Consider the following 20,210-nt stretch of genomic DNA (forward strand, 5'->3'; position numbering starts at 1 on the left):
AAATTAAAAAGGTTAAAACGCCAGTTTTTTAAGTAGAATTTCGCAGTGCGGCACCTAGTTTCTTGATTATTCTGATAGTACTAGTAATAGTAGAGAGAGAGAGATCTCTTTATTATACTCCTTGATCGTAATATACACTTTATAAGATGGGACAATCTACCTTTTACCTATAATTATGTTCAACGAATACAAAATACCCTCTCTGACTACGAAATTCGAAGTTAAGCATAACATTTATATAAGCTTTAACTTCTCCTTTTTTTGGTTTCACCATTCATTACCCCATTGATTGCGCATACGCCGCATTGGCCCGGCGACAATTAAGACTTCACTCGGCCGTCCTTTCCCATGGCCACGAATAATGTTTAATAGTGTTGTCATGTCTTGGGGTTGTGGTTGAGCATACATTAGGCAGTGCCCAGCATCGGCATCGGCACCACCACCCCCAATCAGCCGCCTTAACCCACTGCTGCTGCTGCTGCTGCTGCGGTCCAGGAGACCGCGTCTAATTTTATAATACATGTTAAACAGATGAAAGGTTAATTGAAAGGAACCACAAGTTTCGACAGCCCGCGCAGCTAATGCTTAGCTTTTAGGGGTTGCAACCCCACAACCCCACGACTTGCAAAGAAGGGGACTAATAGGAGACTGTGGTTTATCCCCGGGGATTTTGGTTAAAGTTAAAAGTTTTCGCCGAAATATAAATCACCAAATGGCTTCTCCCCTGACTGACTGAATGTCCATGAACGCAGAATCCATGTAGGGTCTCAAATAATTGTATGTAGGTGTAGAACATACCGCGACTTTGTGTAATTACCAATTAAGCTCAAGTCCCCGATGCTTTCTAATTTTCCCGGCCACTCTACTGTTTCCTTTGTCTTTTCTTCTGCCGACTTGACCTTTTTTTCGCAATTACCTGGACAAGAAATCTGTAAAATCAGGCAAGGCAGCAGATGACAAGGATTAGCCAGCGGTATTTTTACACTTTTTTTACTTTCTAAATTAAAGTAAATGGATTGGAGAGGGTATGGAATAGACCATCAGGCTTTGCGTTCTTATAAAATCGAAATAGTCACTTTTAATGAAGTTATTGTATTTAATAAAACATATTTCTCTCTTCTTAATTTACTTTGAATATTAAAATAATACCTAATCAAATTAAGTGTTTTGAAAATAATTTTTTGAGATACAAACTTACTATTTGAAGAATTCCTCTGAATAATGTTCAAAGAGTTCTTAGCCCTATCGGGTCACTTTTAAATTGGCTTTGAAAATGTCTCCTGGCTTCGCAGAATGACAAGTTCATAGCCCTTTTCCCAGTATATCCTCTTATATTCGCGCAACTTATGGCCACAGGGCATTCGGGTTTTCTGCCATGGCCATTTCCCTCGACCACGCCCCCAAAGCGACCGCGCACCGCCCCCTCTTATCTGCCGCTAATTTGCATTTCTAACCATTTCGCTCTAGCCAATTCGCGTCATTTCTTATTTGAAACAATGAACAAATAGCGGAGAAGGAGTCATTGTGCCACGGCTTTGCCGGCAATAAAAGACTCCGGAGACAAAAGAACCGGGCCAAAAGATAGAGAGAGCGTGTCAAGAAACTTGGACCCGGACCCACAGCCGGAGCCGTAGTCAGAGCCGGAGAATGGGTAAGAAAGCCAGAAGAGAAGTTGGCGTAAAGCAGCTTAAACAATCAGGACTGCCTAATGGATATTGACACTTTAATGCCCTGGCCACCAACCCAGGCTTCGATTCTGATTTCGAAAACGCACTGGGAAAAAAAGCCAACTTCAATGTATTCATTTAAATAGAAGATGGATAACCATTGAATATATATGTTCTTCTGACACAGTAACCCAAAATCACTTTTCCCTTCCAAAAGTAGGGGAACTGCTATTTCTCATATTAATCTTTCAAGAGGATCGTTGCTTTTATATTGTATGTCTTTACAAAATATAAATGGCTTTTACTGAATGAAACAAACAATTTTAAAACGCTGGGGTACTCAGGATATAATACGTTCTACTTGCCCCAATCAGTGCCATTTTCGCTCCGTGTAGATTTCAAATTGCCATTGAGGTGGGGAATCCCCACGAGGGAGGCTGAATCCATCCGTGCAGATGTCCTGCTCTAATTCGGTTCGGCTTTCAGCTCTCCGTGGCACATACATATTTTTTGCCTGGGCCGCATTCTTTGCTTTAACAAAATTGCAGTGCCGAAATTAATTATAGAGCCGCCGCTGCCGAGCCATATTTAATTAAACGTGGACATTTTAAACTTGGAACAGCCGAACGAACCACTGAACCACTGAACCACCGCACCACCCAAAGAACGTGGAGCCAAAAGGCGTAATTAATTAGTGGAGACGTGCCAAATAATTGCGGCAAAAGTAACTTTTTTCTTTTGGGAGGGCGACTCCTTTATAATTTCGCTGGTCAAGGAATGTTTCAATTACGTGTATTGCTGATGGGCGATTGGGTTGGCTTACTGGGGTTTTGGGGTGCTTCTTGCAGCCTGACTAACCTTCGTTGCCATCGGGCCAGGTGGGAATTAATTAAATTAGCAGGCGTCGTTTTGGAAAAGCGTCGCGCAAGGACTGAAAATATTCTGCACCTTGTGCCGCTGGTTCTGTCACTCAAATCGGTTCCTTGCCACAAACGGTCCTTTGCCAACCGAAAATGGATATAAATGGGCGGCGAAAATTCACATACATAAACTCCACATCCGCTGGCCGAAAACCGAAAACCGAAAACGTCATTTCCGACAAATTAGTCCACTCAACTGGGCCACGAACTCCTGCATTGGACAATTTCAAATCGGTGGCCACGATTTAAGCATATTTCCTGGTTTAGAATGTCAAATCCTCGCTGTACGCCCCATTTGCCGACAAAAGTTTCGAAAGCGTTTCGAAATCGACCTCTTTCCATTTGCCTTTATGGCTGTAAACCGAGTTACATGTCACCTATGAACATCGAACATCCATATTGATTTCTGCTGCTCGTTACTTTTAATTGTCGAGCCTATTAATTGCATTGCAATGTGTTATAATTAGGGGCGCATAATGAACAATAAGACCCACACTTAATCGACACCTCTAATGAGAATGCAGAGGGGTATAAATGTAATATGCAAATTTAAAATGATGCCAACGGATTTCCACTTAAAGAATATGAAGTATTTTTACGCCTTTTAAGAATAAGTCAAATTATAAGGCATTTTAATCGCAAGTTATGTGTGCTAGAAATGTTGCAGGTTTTATTTTAAGTAGATCAAAAACTTTATTTACATATAATACATAAATTTATGTGCTAACTTTTTTAAGAATGTTAAAAACTAGACTTTCAAGTTTTACTTCGTACTTTTTTACGGATTAATTTAAAGTTTTTTGCAGACGAAAAATTGAAACCGGAATCAAATTAATGAAAATATTATAGAGTTGGTGAAAACGTTAAACTGGCTTGGGAAAAACATATTTGATGCATGCACCACCAATAAGTTGTAACAGATAAAAAATAATTGAATACTTGTACCGCATTGTATAGGATATTGCAATTTTTGTGGAATAATTGAAACACTTTTATGGCTGCTAAAAAATGCGATACTTTTGCATATTGGCCGCGCTTTTCAAGTCCATCTGGAAATCGGTTTTGTGCAATCCTTTCACGGACTGCAATCCGTTTTGCACTTTAACCATTTTGTGGGCTGGGCCGCGACAATGGGCTCTTTATGCAGAACTCTCGGGGTGAGAAATAGATGAATGGGCGCCAACCTTTAACCCCATTGTGTGCGGGCGTCCATTTTTCGCCTATTTTGTTTGTTTTCTGCGCGAAAAAGCGAAAATGTTGTATTTTTTTTTGCATTCTTTGCATTTCGCGCACTCGCGGGTCACGTCAACGGAAAGTGCACACTTTTGTTGTGCACACTGCCTGCCGCCGACCAGCAACATGAAAAATTATTTACATAAATATCCGCGCTGTCAATTGTGTGTTGTGGCATGTAAAGTGACAGTAGCAGCGCAAAATGGCGTCTCTGCCACCGCCACCGCCTCTGCCGCTGCCGTTGCCTCAGTCGACGTCGCTGCCGTACGTGACTGCACACTTTTTTCGCCACTCGCCGCCCTCCGAAATGTGGGCGGGGCTATCAAATGCAAATGCATTCTGCATTCGGTGCACTTGGAGAAACCACAATTGCTTACATTCTTTTTAAGGTCAGCGGAAACCTTCATAGCTTGAAACATATTATTTAAATACATATATTTAGAAATAAGATACAAATGCGAAATACAGATTTCTTGACCAGGGATATACCACTAAGCTTAAATATTTATTGTAGTATACTTTTGGAAACCTTTATAGACTATTTTCTGGCTCAGGTGTAAGTTTTCTAGGGGTTTAAGAATTCTAAGTATATTACCCACACTAATTGGTGTTTAAAAATAATATTTTACTAAACAACAGGCTTAAACCAAAAGTTGAGATCTAAATGTTTATGCAGGAAGTAGTATGTCGTATAAAGCAAAAGGATATTTTCGTAATGTAATTTAAACTGAAATGGTGTGTGTTTGTATGATTTTTAACTTTCTTTTTAGCATATCTCTTTTTCTAAATGTGAGTTTGTCGTTTTTCTAACATAAATGTCGACCGAAAATTATGCATGTTGGTAAACTTTTTTCTCCGTGTGTGCGTGAATGATGGGCCAGCAGGAGGCTGTGCGGTGCGAGGGGGGAATGCGGTGTGTCAGTGGCGGTCAGACGTCAACGTTATGGCTGCCAAAGTTTTCAATTTTCCACTTAATTGCTTTCAATTAAGCAAAGAGTCCTCTTTAGTCCCCCACATGCACTGAACTCAACTCAACTCAACTCAACTCTCAACTGGACTCTACTCGAATCCTCGACTCAAGCCCCACCCCATACGTTTGTGTGTGTGTGTGTGTGTGTGCGTGTGCGTCTCGTTATGTCCGTTCAATTAAATTACACACTAAAGCGCTGCGCTGCCGCAGAGTCCTGCAAGTCCTGTAAGTCCTGAGAGTCCCGCCCGTCCGTCAACCCGGCCAGTCCAGTCAGTCCATCCAGCTCGTGTCACAGCCCCTGGAAAGGACCTCGCCGCATTGTTATCATTGTCAAGAAGCTGCAGCACGGCCTTTGCTGCGATTGCCGCAAAAACATGCTTCGCATCGGAACAGTGGGCCTAATAGTTGGATTATACATAAGTATATTGAATATTAAGTAATTCAATTTCAAATACCAAATCCCACTTTATTATGCTCCCTATCATAATATTTAAAAACAGGGCGCAAGTTTTTTAGAAAAACGAGAAGAACTTATATTCATTCAACTTATCTTAATTCTAAAATTGCTAAATGAAAGTAGGCTTAAATGTATGATAACATAAATGCCAAGTTTACCGAGGCACTTCAATTTATTACTAAATATTTCCAATTTTCGTTTGCCTGTCTTACTTACAAATTATGAAAATGCATCCACATTTATTACCTCATTTTCGTTCTAAGTTGTGCGTGACTAGGTGTTTCATTTGACTATAGGAACTCTACAATTAGTCGCCTTTTGATCGAGTTACGAATTGCTGAATAAACATTAAAGTGAAGCAGTTCCATAATCGTTAGCTTGCCTTTAGCCAAGTTGTTTGTTGACCTGCCCAATCCACTGTGCACCCGCACAGTTTGGGCCCTGTGAGTTTGTTGTTTGTTTGTTTGTTTGTTTGTTGGCTGCTGGCCGGGGATTCGTTGTTGCGTGTTTTTGACAGTAAGCGGGGCATGTGGCGCCTTGATTGTTGCACTTGCCCCACCAGAGCGCGGGGCCAAAGGTCATCCCTCGCATGAAGCGAGATGCGAGCAAACAAATGAACAAATAAACAAGCAGAGCCACGTTAGCCCGCTCCAAAAGCGCCCAGCTCCTGGCTCCTTTGAGCCGGCCATCTCCCATTGCCCAATATGCAAAGGAGCGTGTAATGCTACCGTCTGCACTTCCCAAATGACCCACCCTTTTTTTATCAAAGTGTACAGGAGCGGTCATCAGGTAATGATACAATTTTATGAATTTTAATTTTAAGTCTTAATTCTTAATCTTAATTCTTTAAGTTGGAAGATCTCTCTAGCTTTTGATTAGAAATGATCGAATCTCTGTAGCATGAACAGGTTAAGATTAGAATTTAATGTATTAGTATTTAATGTTCACACTTTCATTTAAATGCATTTTTTCTGCCTAAAATTATTAATATAAATATTGGACAAAAACAACTTTAAAATTGTTTGCCACTTTTAAGTAAGTTATGTGGACAGTTGCCTAAAAAATATAACATTTACAGGCTTCTTTTTTAGCCCTGCTATAATTCTGACCACAGCTGTCTGTGAGATGTACTTACCAACAAGTGCTGCATGCGGTTAGCTAATGCTGGGGAAAAACTCATCTTTCCACCCCGCAACTGACCATGTTGCACCATCCAAAGAGGCCCCGAAAAACCATCCAAAACAACCCAAAAGCACCCTGGAAACAGCCAAACTCCCACCCGCAATCAGTCACACAGATACACACACAGGTGGAGATTTCGGCGCCTTTGCAAAGGGGCCAAAGGATATTTTAATTACATTTACGCAAAATTGCAAAATTGAATAAAGCCATGGTCAGGTGGGAGAAAGTGTGTGGGTGTGGGGGTGTGTGTACGGTTGGATTGCGATGGTGATTGTGGTGGAGAGTGAGTGGAGGTCGAATCCTTTAAGCTGCAATGTAAACAAGTGAAAAGCATTACTAAGACAGCAGGAAATCTGTTTAAGGTTATTAAACAACCATGACGGGCTCTGGATGCATTTCATTTTGGCCCCCATCTCCCCACTGCATGTAATTACAGTGCGTAGGAGAAATCCGGTAAATTGCTCATTTGCTGCGAAGTGAATCCGGGGTTGTGGCAGGACCGGAATCTGGTCAACTGTGGATAAGTCCCGAACAATGGGGGCTGCCGCACCAAGATTGATTTGAGGGGAATTCGAAAGTAACACTCAGGATGCAGCCTACGCCAACTTAAGAATTCCCTTTGAAAAGGGAGTTTGTGTGATTGCAAATGGGTTTGGGTTGTCTGCAGCGGATTAACTCGCTTTACAAAGGGATTTTAAATTAACTTCCACAATGTTTTCAGATTGAACAACCATAAAGAAAATTTAAATGAAAAAATGTTTAAGTTGTAGTCTTTTATTGCATGATTTAAGTTTCTATTGAAAAGTATAGCTATAAAACCAAACTAGAAACTCATATTTACGACTATTAAATTCCCAAATATTTTCTTATCTACTACGACTCGCAATCTTCTGTTGCGAACTAGTGAGACTATAAATCCGTTGGCAAATTTGATTTCGGCCCATTCCGTTTGCCGCGTAGGTAGGACACATTTCAGCACTTACCACTGGTCAGTGGGGGTCTTTTTGGCCAAAACCCACTTCAGGGCCACCTACATGCGGCACAGCAGTTGGCCAGGTCCGCAGAAACCAACGTGAAGCGAATCGGAAACCCGTGCCATTGGAGCCCAAACAGAGAAAAATGTGTCGTAGAACACATAAAGGATAAAATAGGTTTACATATATAACCACTTGTTCTACACCGGTAAATAGAGTTTATCTAAACACTTACCAACAATTTTGATTGATTGCAATGATCACTAACTATTGCTTCATTTTGTTCTAATGAGTGACCCGTTTTTACCCTTTATTCTATAAGCTCACAATTGTTTTTATTTTTTTCGTCAGTGCAGAAAACCGAACCCCACTAAGGCTGTAAGCCTAATCGAACACGTTTCATATGACTGCGGCGCTAAAGATTACGTTTTAATCTCTCTGCATAGCCGTCTCTTTCTTTCACCACTCGCCCTCTCTTTCTTCTTGCAGTATCTAGCTTGGCAACTAATCAATGCCCCATCCCCTACTTGATTTTAACTTGCTTGTAATTGGGCAGCGATAGAGAGATTCGACCGGCGACGACAGCCTGGCGATAAATGTCCGAAAAATTCTAGCCGCGTACAATTGGGTCTCTCTTTCCCCCACATCTGCCGTCCCTTTCTGTGTGTGTGTATTTTGTCCGCCGGTGTGAAATTACCGTTTAATGAAAAAGACTCCAAAAGCTTCCACCTCGAAATAGGAAGGAGTCGCATACAAAAATAAACAGTAGTAGTATATGTGACCAGGTGTGTAGTCGGAAAAACTCAATGGGTACCAGATAGTGCAGATAAAACGGAGTATTGCTAAATGCAAAAGTCTCACTGACTGTCCGTTAGTCTGTCCGTATAAATGTCGATATCTTTGGAAATATTTAATTGTTTTTTTTGCCAATACTAAAGATATGCCAATAACATTAATATCTGCCTAGCACTTCTTAAAGCTGAGTAAAGGGTACGCGATAGCCGATGAAATCGATAGTTCTTAAATAAAGTTGAAATTTATAGAGGCTAAAAGTAACTAAGAGTTAGAATCCTATGCTCATGCTGCACTGTATCTTAAAGAAGTTTAATTACAAGTGAGGCTGCATTTTAATTAAATTGTTTTACGATTTCTCTGAGTGTGATGTTCACAATCTGCTGGATAGCTGGATCTGCCGCCCGGTCCGATAAAGTTATGCAACATTCTTGAGGGGGCCGATTCTCCGACGCCCCTGGTCATGATTTCGGCCATAGTCGGCCACAGTACTCACAGTCGGAATCAGAATCCGCCAAAGAATCCGAATCAGAATCGGCGAGCGCGCGTAGGTAGTTAGATATTTTCTGCTGAAATGCGGGAAATTGCCACCGCTTCAAACTGCCATACAAACGCAGCACGTGACTAGGTGAAATAAAATGAGAAGCCATCAGCGGATGGCTGCGGATGCCCGAGGTTCAGTTGGTCGGTTCGGTTTGGTTTGCAGTTACAGATACGGATAGCACCGCGAAAGATACATGACGATACAACATCTTATTAGTTTTTAGTGGCGCGTTGCCGGCTGCTAGATGGTTCAAACATCCAACTGCAGTAGCAGTAGCAGAATTTGCATACCCGTCGGGCCAATAGTCCGACTACAGGCTACCGTTGACATCTTATTGCATTCCGCAGTGTCACTGGCTTTATTGCTTTTTGCCCGGAACTGCACTCAAGTTTGGATTCTGACATCACACCTATTTTATATTTACTACATCAGTAATTACCTGATTTTAAGCCTTGCCTTAATTACTTATCTCTGTGAAGATATTTTTGACAAATGACTTCGCTGTTTTACCTATAAAGAACCTAACCATTTTGTACTAGAACTATTGTATTTTTACATACCTGCTTACAATCTTATATAAGAGCGTAATATTTTATAAAACTGTCAGATCTTCTTATTATTTTTCGCAATGAATAAATTTATTTTCATATTAAAGAGATATACATTTGCTTACGTTATTGATTCATCTATTATTATAGGTTATATAAAAGATTTTAAAACACAGCGACTTAATAGTTTCATTTAACCTTGGTGGTTTTTGTCATTATTTAAAGTTCTTGTTATCACATTTCAAATAGCCATTCGTCACACAACATTTGCTGTGTACCTCAGTGCTGATTATGCAGACCTTTTAACCGGCTACTGCCGCGTTCAGTGATATCTAACCCCTTGCAATTGCACTACCGACATTTCGGGCCAAAAAGAAAACCCTATTAACCTCTGCAACTCCCGATGTTAACTAGAAACGGCGGGGGGCACTGATATTGGGTACAGTGGGCAGTGGTAATGGCCACTTCCTCATATCATCCTGCTGTTGCTGCTGCTGCTGCTGCTGCGATTGGTGTTGCTTTTATTGCAGCTGCCTTCGACTGAAACTCCGGTCGCACTTTGCACAATTTACGTGCCCATAAATTACCATTAATTAAATATTTCTGCGCTAATGCCGTCCGAGTGGCGAGCGGTGAGCGGTGAGCGGCCTCCCTTTCGCGGTAATCACGGCGACTTTCGGTCATTCCAGGGGACAGGGAAGTGGACTCCTTTAAACCGACAAGTGACACAGAACGAAAGATCCAAGTTTGCACTGGAAAGAAATGTGTATCTTTAGTTTGTTATATTTTATTATATATGAAAGGGTGAACTTCATACTTGAACTGTATTTTTTTACCATATATACCTGAACATATGTTTAAAAATGTTGACAAAGCAATGGGATTTTAAAATGAATTATATTAAATCTATAAAATGAGACACTATTTTTCCGCCTGCACAACCTCAAGCCAATACAGCTAAGGACGTTCATTAGGCTTAATGTAGCGGAGCAGTCGTATAAAGAGGGTTCCTCCGCCCCTCCCTTTTTGCATATGACAAACGCGCAGGCGCGTGGCCCCAACGAGATTCCAGGCTACCAGCTCTTCGGGGCCTTTAAATTTATGGAATTATGAATAATATTTTAAGAGGGCCCTGAGGACGGCCACCGGGCACTGAAACTTGAACTTAAGCGCGACTGTCCGACTGCCCGACTCCAGTGGAAGTTGAAGTTGGACTTGAAGTTGAAGTTAAAGTCGAGGTTGAAGTTGGGTTAGTTCTGCTGGCTGATTGCCCGCGACGGTGACGAATCGATTGACGTCTCGCTTTGAGTTATCACGTCGCTTGTCTTCGGCAACTTTTAACAAGGCCTTATCCCTTACGCACACTGAGCGAAAATGTAGCTAGTAATGGAATTTGACGTAATGGAACGGACATATGGCAGTGTGTGCCTTGTAAACTGTTTATGAGTATTACATAAGGGTATATAAATTGGTAATTCTTTATTTCTTAAATGCTTGTAAATACAAAAGATATTAAAAAATATTAAAACAAATTCAAAATCATTACAAAACCTTTCTGAACCCAAAGACATAGAGGAAATATTGTTATTTATGCCTTGAGACTTAGAATTATGTTTAAAAATGTAGATTGCAAATTGGTAGAATTTTTCCGAGTGCACTCACATATACCCACATAGATTCCATATCTGTTCTTGTCGTGCGCTGCATTTTTGATGAAAATCACTTATAATCCCATCAACATTCCCCATCTCGCTCTCCAATTGAAAGTTAATGTCTTGTCTTCAATGGGAGTGGGATTGGGATTGGGATTGGGAGTAGGAGTGGGATTGGGGATGGGACTGGGAGTTTTGGGACTCCCTAGAGGGGGAGTTATGAGTGGGGAGGCCCGAAACTTCCAATTGTGTTTGTGTTGGCTCGTCGTCCGTGGATTTTATTGATGACGTCTTTGTTTATTTGTTGTTCTCATGTTGTCGCAGTGTTTGTTGTTGCTGCTGCCAATGCCGCCGCTGTTGTTCTTGTTGGACGCGCTTCAGCAATTTGTTGTTAAATATATCAAATCAAAAAAGGAAAAGAAAGCCAAGCAAGCAGAGCAAGCAAAGCCAACGCAAACACATCAAACGCCAATGCCAAGGCAGCAGCGAGCTCTAAATAATTACCAAACAACATCCGGTGCTGCGTTACGGAGGACACAGAGGGGCATGCCCCCGGATTCTTCCCTCCGATTCTCCCGCTCGTCCAGAGTTGACAAAGTGCTTCACTTAATATCGCATGACGCTTCCAATGATGGCATCGCGCGAAAGAACTCAGATGATTCTTCTTTCGGTATTATAAACACATTTACTTCAACGAGCGGGGGGCGGAGAAAGGGGGAGAATTCTTCTAGCCGAAGGGATTAGGGGCATGTTTAGTGGCAGCAGATGGGAAAGGAAATTAGGTTGGGCTCAAATAAACGCGATACTCGGTGCAAGTTATGTGATCAGGCTATTGAGTTGATAGGATAATAAACATGTATTTATAACTATACAGTCTTGGATTCTAAGTTTCAGTTTAATTATGGGACAACCAGGAAACTCTGCTTTTAGCCTCTATAACATTGGATCGACCATATTTAACCAATTTATGATTATTAGCTAATATCCTAAGACACAAAATGTTAATTATAATAAAGCCATTTCAACAATCACCATTCTAGTTGTACAAGCAGTTTTTATATTTAAAGTGATAGCTTAAACCAAAAATAAGTAAATGACGACAAAGGTATTTACTTAGGTATCAAAATAAAAAATTTGTTCTACCCCCAAAATGAAACATTCGTACCCGTATTGGATAGGGCTGTAAAAGTATTCCCCTATTCCATAATAAATATTTTGGGTAGTTTCCCTAAAACCTTCACATTTATCCCACAACATTTACTATAGTTACAAGGCCATAAATCTCTAACCAAACTTGTAAACATTTATCTACACCATATATCATCGTGTCGTGCATTTGTCATAATCTTCAGATCGCAAGGCAGTACGCTTTTGTAATTGCCTTCACTAATATACGACTAATCGCCATATAATTCACGCGATTTGGCAGCTGCCACGCCCCCTCCAAAATAGAAATCTCGAAATGCTAAGCGCGAATTCCTTTGACAAAATCCACGCCATATACGCCCGCCTCTCGGCGTTTTTTCCTGTCGGTTACGGTATTTGTTTTTCGTTGACATTTTGCCATATGATTTCCATAAGCTGCCACCAGCCGCACAAATGTTATGGACAAGTATTGGACCCACTCGCACATGTTGCTGCTTATTTTAAGATGCTATATGCGGCAAATACTCGTATACCCAAACTCGCACAAATACGAATCCGGCAGATACAAATACAAATCCCCGACACCGCAACGCACTTAGTTACCAACTGAGGCAGAGCCAGCGACGTCAGCTTGCAGTGACAATTGTCAATGAAGTTTCCGTAATAAATTTTCGTCTTTGGGCTGTCTGTGCGACACTCCTTTTCCCGCACTTCCCCCGCATTTTCCCCCTCTCCCCCTCCAGCGACACTCCCCTTTGGGGCCAGCGACTAGCTCGACACGTTTGTCGGTTTCATTCGTATCTGTGGATATCTGGGCGGCAAGTGATGCCAGAAATGTAATCCAAAATCTGGAAACTAAAAGGATATGTGCATCTATGGAATGTATTATAAGTTTTCACATATGTATATGTAGTTTTAATAATATATGTAGTTTATCCCATTTAAATGGTCATTCAGACGTGCTCTAAATTAATAGACCCATAATAATTTATATAGCTAGAATGGTCATTCCACGGCCTTGCTCATAAATTAATAAAGGCGTCCATAATTAATTTATATAACTAGCTAGAAATGGCCAAATTGACAGCACTGGAGTGCATAATTTTTGGTTGCATGCAACGTGGACCGGCAAGAAGTTGAGTCCACGGCTCGTTTGCCACGCCACGAGGATTTGGTGTCGCGGCTTTTTATGAGGATCAGCTGCAGTTGCGGCCATATAAAACAAACATAAGATGGGTGAAATCTATGGCCGATGCCCGACCGAACTCCCTATACCCTCTACTTACTACAGATACAGGCTCTTCGGAGGGGGATCTCTAAATGGCTGGTGCTGTGAGCCAACACTGAGTTGTTTACGATGCTGTAAATCATGTGACAGATATGTGCGAACTAGTTTCAGGTGTCGGGTTAGCAGTGTACTTAAGTAGCTTCGGATATAGCAATATTAAAATTCTAGCTCTTTATGAATAGGAAATTGTCATCGGCTTCCGCTTTTCTCTTCTTTTATCACCTCATTTCAGGTTTGTTTCTTAAAAACATGATAGAGTAATTATCCTAGTTTAAGAGTGCTAAGGATTTATACAGGATACATTACAAACTGGATTTCTAATCCACATTAATCCAAATCAAGCAATGCTTTTTGGAATTTCTTATATATTTTTAAAGTTTAATCGTTTGCCTAGCAAACAGAAGTAACTGCTGAATGCCGTGCTAATTACGACATACTGAGACGTCAAGATCTTCCCTGCAGTGATAGTACCCGCATATATAGGGAATGAAATAAACACTCGACTCGATTCGCATGGCGGCTGAATGATGGCAGAAGTTGGTCTTTTAATACGCAAAATTCACAGCATTAATTACACTTGCGCGAGTCGTTCGCGATGTCTTTGAAGCAGCTAACAACATGGCTGCCCCCGGAAAATCCAACACCATATCGGGGGATATGGAATGGGAATGGGTATGCTACAGTGGTAGTATGGGCATGGAAATGTCCAGGCAGCGTTTCCCACTCAATTACCTTGACGCTGCGCCCGCTGGTGGCATAAATCATTTACCATAAAAACGTCGCCTTGTCTACACTTTTCCTTTCATATGCCAAAAATAAGCAAGCGCTTACGAAACACCCGAATGGCGGGGGACTTCTGCTCCTCGGAGAGGTATTCATACCCATTCAATAATATCCAGCACGGATACTACAGTTTTTCCGCCCACCCCCACAACCCGCTCTCGCCGCATGTAGCATGTTTTCAATGTCTATTTTTGGGCGTCGCACGTTGCTGTTTTACTCTTTTTTTGGGATAAATGTCTAAAGCGGAGAGTCTTGCTTGTTTTGGCCCCTCGTCACCGATTGTGTGGCATTCATAAATATTCCCAGGCGAGCGTTGAAAAGTTGCCTCGACCAAAGTTGGCCACAAATTGTTTTCCATGACTGTTTGTCTGCTGTGGCAGTGTGTGTGTGTCGCCTCCTGGCGGTGATTTTGCGCAACTCGCTGCACGCTCCATAATTCAATCAATTAATATCATTATTATTATTGACTGCCCATTGTTTGCCCGGCCCTGACTCTCGGGTAATTAATTACAATAATTAGAATTTAACAAGCAATGTTTTGGTGAATGTCTCCCAGCACTCACCTCCCCCAATTCCCCGCAATTCTGCCCAGTTCCACCCACCTTTTTGGAGCAGCTGTCGGCTGTCATCGTTGGGAATTCCTCTCCGATTTCACTTCCCTTCCGATTTTTTAAGTGAAACCATTTGCAGAGGTCACAAATTTGTTCAGTGAGGCAGGCATTCAATTTGTTTATTTTTTTGTTCTATTTGTTTGTGTGTTATTTTTCTTTTTTGGGGAAGAATTTGTTTCTCTGGGGGGAAATCAAGCGTTCCCCGTCGTAGTTCCCTGTGAATTTATGGTGGGAAATGCGTTGGACTAGTTGCTCTGTTTATATTTGTATATTTGAGACAAATCAAATGCTTAAAAGATCGAAAAAATGTGTTTATAATAAGGCAGCTAATGGGCTGAAAACCACGAAAAAGGGTCTGGGGATATCTTTAACATGGGGGAATTTCGGGTCTTTTGTGGAATAAGTATGTTTCGTATCATAGCTCGTGGGAAGTTGAGTTAGAAAGAAGCCATTGCAGCTTGAGCACCGAAATTTAAGAGATTACTTATGGGGCTACCCTAGGCAATTAATAAGTAAGTAATTAATTCAAGCAAAGAGTGTTTGAATATTTACTGAAAAGGTATCCTAAGCTAAATATCAGGAATCGAAAAGTTTGATATCCAACTTAACTCTAAGAGCGTAAATTTCTCCAGAACAAATGAAGCGCTTCCAAGGAATATCAACCCCATACCTTTTATAACTTAAACATCTGTTAAAAAGATACTTTTACGGTCTCCCTCAACTAATTAAAGCTTCGTTTGAATACCCAATAATCCTGCTGTAAGGATCTCATTAAGATTAGGGATCTTTCATCAAAAAACTATTAAAGAAGCCAACAGATTTTAAGAGCCCTAACCCCAACATCGATATGTGTTTGGTGCGATGGGATTGGATTGGATTAGGTAAGGTCCGGTCCGTTCATTGGGGTATTCCTATTGAGAGAAAGTTAGAAGGGGGATCTTCTTCTTGGACTTCAGCTTCGAGTTTGCGTTCACTTTTACCCAATCGATCGCCGTGTTGCCCAGAAGCTATAAACTGTTTTGAGTAGGGACACTTGAGGCAACAGCTGGCAGCGTGGTCTTGACTTGAAGCGAACCCGTTACGCCCCGTCCAGATCCTAAATGGTTTCTCGGTCCGTCCATCCTGGGCCGCATTAATTTATGTATAACTTATAAACCTGAGGGCCATTAACATGTCCCAATGCCGCTGGCGACTTCCGCACCAAAACGTCAAACTCAGGCGACACCTTCCATAGGCGAGAACTGGGCCCTGATGTTAGGATATATCCCTCTGACTCCGATTCCCCGATTGCCTGTGGCCTCAGTGGTTAGTTGTTTGGTTGGTTGGTCATTTTTTTAAGCCATATGCTTGGGTGAAAACGACAAGCCTTTGCAATGCTTTGCTCTCTCTCGTAAAAACTTAAAAAACAGGCCGCGCTAAAAGCAAAATTCGATTCTTGGCCATTTCCATTTCCACTGAGTAACAAACAACCGTTGCAAGATGGAACTGGCAATGGATATGGCTTTAACATTGCGAATGGGACCGGCAATGGCATTGGGAATGGGAATAAGACCAGGGCTCGATCCAGAGACCCTGACTTTAAGACGGGAACAGAGCCGAAGACCATGACCAAAGACCAAAGATCCAAATGGGCCGAGTCGTTGCATGTTTCTTACTTGATTTTCTGCTATAAATTAAAGGACTTTAATGACACTTTGGACGACGACGATCGCCAGGCGAATTGTTCGACTCGAGGCTGCGTCTGGAACTGCGTCTGTGTGCGATGCAAACTCATTCTCCATGGGTGCGAAAATGCCACGCAATGGGCAATAAGAAAATCGATACACTTAGGTACAAGAAAAGCATCTAAAAAGGGTCAGGAATAGTGGGTTTCTACATATATATATCTATCTTTAAAGTAACAAAAGCTATTCCGTCAACAGTATACGGGTTTTGTAGGCTAGGCATTCATTATGAGTCAAAACTACAAGCATTGTAGAATTGAAAATAAAGGTTATATGTTTATAAATCGTGATTAAGAATATATACATAGTATAAAAGCATTTAAACTTCATAAATACTATACATTTCTTAATTTTTTTTAGTGCATCCACACCAAGAGCCCTCCACCATTGTATGACCAATAGAATGTGGATTTCAGACGCAGACTGTGACTGAAACTGAGGCTCTGGGCTCGGAACGCGGCCTTCCTCGATTCGAGTGCAGGAAATTCATTAAGTGTATTTATTGCTTCGATTAAGATGGACACTTCTCACCTGCAAAAGAGGTCCGAGGTTTGAGGTCCGAGGTTTGAGGTCCGGGGACCTGGAGCATGGAACATCGAACCTGGAACCTGGGCACCGGATCTGGTCCGTCTGGAGTTGGTTGGCCTTCGAATTTGATTCCAAGCACAATTCCAAGTCCAATGCCGATGCGATCCGTTTTGGTTCGGTTCGTTCTCCATTTGGCTGGGATTGTACATAAATTTCAAGTCTCTCACAATGTTTACACAGTGTCGCCGTCGTTTTTGTTAAGATTGGCACCGCCGAGGCTCAGGCCCACTCCCTTGGGCTGGAAGTATGCAGATGAAATCACCCAAAAACATTATGCGTTGATAATTAAGCCAAGGAATCTCAATTCTTAGTGTCAGGCTTGTCTTGTCGCCTTTTAAGTATTTGAGATGTGCGAAAGAGTCGGCAACGCGCCTCACGAAAGAGATGGCAACCAGACGAGTCGACGGCGGACGACGGCATCCAATTCACTCATTTCAATTTTATTGTTATTCGCCTCTTTTATGGCCTGGCTACATTGGGCATCGGTTGAGGTGGAGGAATTTATTACAGTTGCTGTTTACAGGATTAGCCGGGGAATCGAATCTCTGGCCGATACAGTAGCCGGGAACAGTGATCCAACTGGAATGGGATAAGATAATGTCCGGAACGATACAGCCTTCCACATTTCCCGTTGCCAACAATCTTGAAGATCTAGCAGGCAAGTGCATCTGATTGAGATACCCGATTAGGGGAGGCGTTTAAAAGCAACTTGAATGCATTCGTATAATAAGTTTTGCGGTTGATTGCATTTACTTCCTCGCCTATCAGCTACCCGTTACTCATCTAGTGGGAGTGCGAACGAGAAAGTTTTAAGTGGCTTGTAAGAGGAGACGTGGCATCATATACTCCGTCTATGATTCTGGAATCTGCATGCTTAATGTAATATTATTTCTAGCTTTTGTAGTTGCTGAGATCTCTACGTTTATACGGACGGACAAACGGGCAGGCAGACGGACATGGCCAGATCAAGTTGGTTAGTGATTTAGACCAAGAAACGCACCTGCTACATTCTATAACGGATATAATAAGGAATAAAGAACTTAACGATTCTTTTCAAATATGTAAAACAATGGTCTAGAAAAATGTTTCCAATTAACTTTTATTTGATTACCTAGCGTGTTTCCTTCGCGAAAACATGTTGATTGATTATTGTGGACTAGGGGATACAACTGCAATAGTTTCCGAGGCGAGTGTTCTCCCTGTCCAGCCGTTGGACATACATTGACCCTCCCACCTGGACCGTTGAAGGAACCCCATTTAATGTCCATGTTGTTGGTTTTATGAGTCAACAGAGCCCGGGTTCGAGAGCCTGAGCAGTTGAGGCACTTGAACGGCTGCGGCTGCAGTAAATTTAAACTTGCAATTGTTTTAATTGCCCGGGCCCGTCGTGTTCGCATATTTATGGCATAACGGAAATGAGTTAATAACAAAGTACGAGCCAAACAGGCCAACAACTGAGCGGAATCACTGCCGGACGCCAAGAAAGAATCTTGGGGGAGATTTAATACCTGACAGGGATAAACGTTCCTGTCCATCTGCGAATCCGCCCTCTTGAATTGAATCGAGTTGGATGAGAGGAGGTGGGCTGGCGTTGTCATTTAAATGAAATTACTGTCAGATTTTACAGGAATACAATTTCGAAATTACGTCAGTTTTATGTACTCCTAGTACCTTCCATTTTCCGGACTCCCTGTGATTCCGCATCTAAGATACTTCCGTATGGCAAAAACACGCCGAAAATTCTGGTGCTCACTCCGTCGGTCATCGCGGTCGTAAAATTTATGACCATACACACTGGACAACATAATTCGGTGTGGATATTTCAAAGAGCTTTCGGCTTTAGCGGATTAAGAACGCGTGTTGGCCGAAAAAGGGGCGTGAAAGGGGATAAGGTGTCTTACGTGTATGATATGTGTGTTTTTACAGCAGCAGATAAGTCCCTTTGTAGGTTGGGTATTTGGCGGACCGAAAGGACGAGGCTGTTATATTTGTATGGCTTTTCAATTGTGGCCGGCCATATTGTACTTTCAGCGCTCACGGGAGTTGAATAAATCAGGAGTGATACGAAATTAATGGAGGAATTGCAGAACGGCATGTGAAAAGGGATTTTTGGATTCATTGAATTTTGTTGCATTTATTGTATTATTTTCCATAGATTTTGTCGATTTCACATTTTTGTGTTTTTTTTTTTGCATATTATAAAAATCCTCTCATTTCAAATCATTTATTAAAAATGTATTAATTGTAACTCTACAAATGGTTACTTTATGGTTACAATACTTTTCATATGCTTGGCCATAAATCATTCATCTAAACTACATTGCTGTATTTTCTGGTACCAGGCGGATGTTAAAATGGATTTTTGTCCCAGATTTGCAACCATGCCCAGCTTTATTTCCCATACATCCCATACGGTGACATGTGGATCATCAAAGCGTAGGCCAGAAAACCATTAAGTGTTCGCCAGGATTGCAGCCATTGAACGCCCACGCAAGCAATCGATTCACGTGCCATATTGAGTTGTCCGGATAGCCTCTTTTTTCGATTCGACATCGGACATTAAACAAATCCATTGACCGGTAACTGGTAAATGGTAACTGGGACAGGAAGAGGAACGGAAACAGCAACAGCAAGAGCAACCAAAACCGAAACAGAAACAGAAACAGAAACAGAAACACACGCAGATCTTGATTGAATCAACTTAATTTAGATCAGAGCCCGGTGATTCGTGTGTGTGGTCGTAAAAAGCGCGGCATATTGGGATTGGGACCTCGGACTTATCACACGTCGGCTGTCTGTGGGTTATCCTGCCCCATCGCAGCGGTGGGTGCTGCATGTGTTTGTAAACTTTTATGACACGTGGTAGAGTTGCCGCAACAAATAACAGCAAACAGCAAGCAGCAAAACAACAAACAACAACAGTCAACGTACAACGTACATCGAATAAGGCACAACTACCGGCAAAATGGACAACGGGAACAACAAGAGTTGTTTAATAATAATAAAAACAAATGAAAAGAGCACGTAGTTGGTGGCAGCACCACCACCACAACAAAGGTGGCTATGTGGCTATATGGCTATGGCCATTGCTCCGGGGGTCAGGGGTCAGTGGGTGGCAAAGTGGTGCGGCA

General features: G+C 41.8%; 1 long non-coding RNA gene across 1 annotated transcript; it reads left to right on the forward strand.

The window, feature by feature from the left end:
* The first annotated feature begins 18,701 nt into the window (after nt 1-18,701).
* LOC120448954 lies at nt 18,702-19,249 on the forward strand. Its single transcript, XR_005616165.1, has 2 exons — nt 18,702-18,971; nt 19,028-19,249. It is a non-coding gene; the product is annotated as an uncharacterized LOC120448954 (long non-coding RNA).
* Nucleotides 19,250-20,210: the final 961 nt, after the last annotated feature.

The sequence above is a fragment of the Drosophila santomea genome, chromosome 3L (assembly GCF_016746245.2).
Source record: "Drosophila santomea strain STO CAGO 1482 chromosome 3L, Prin_Dsan_1.1, whole genome shotgun sequence".
In the NCBI taxonomy this organism is placed as follows: Eukaryota; Metazoa; Arthropoda; class Insecta; order Diptera; family Drosophilidae; genus Drosophila; species Drosophila santomea.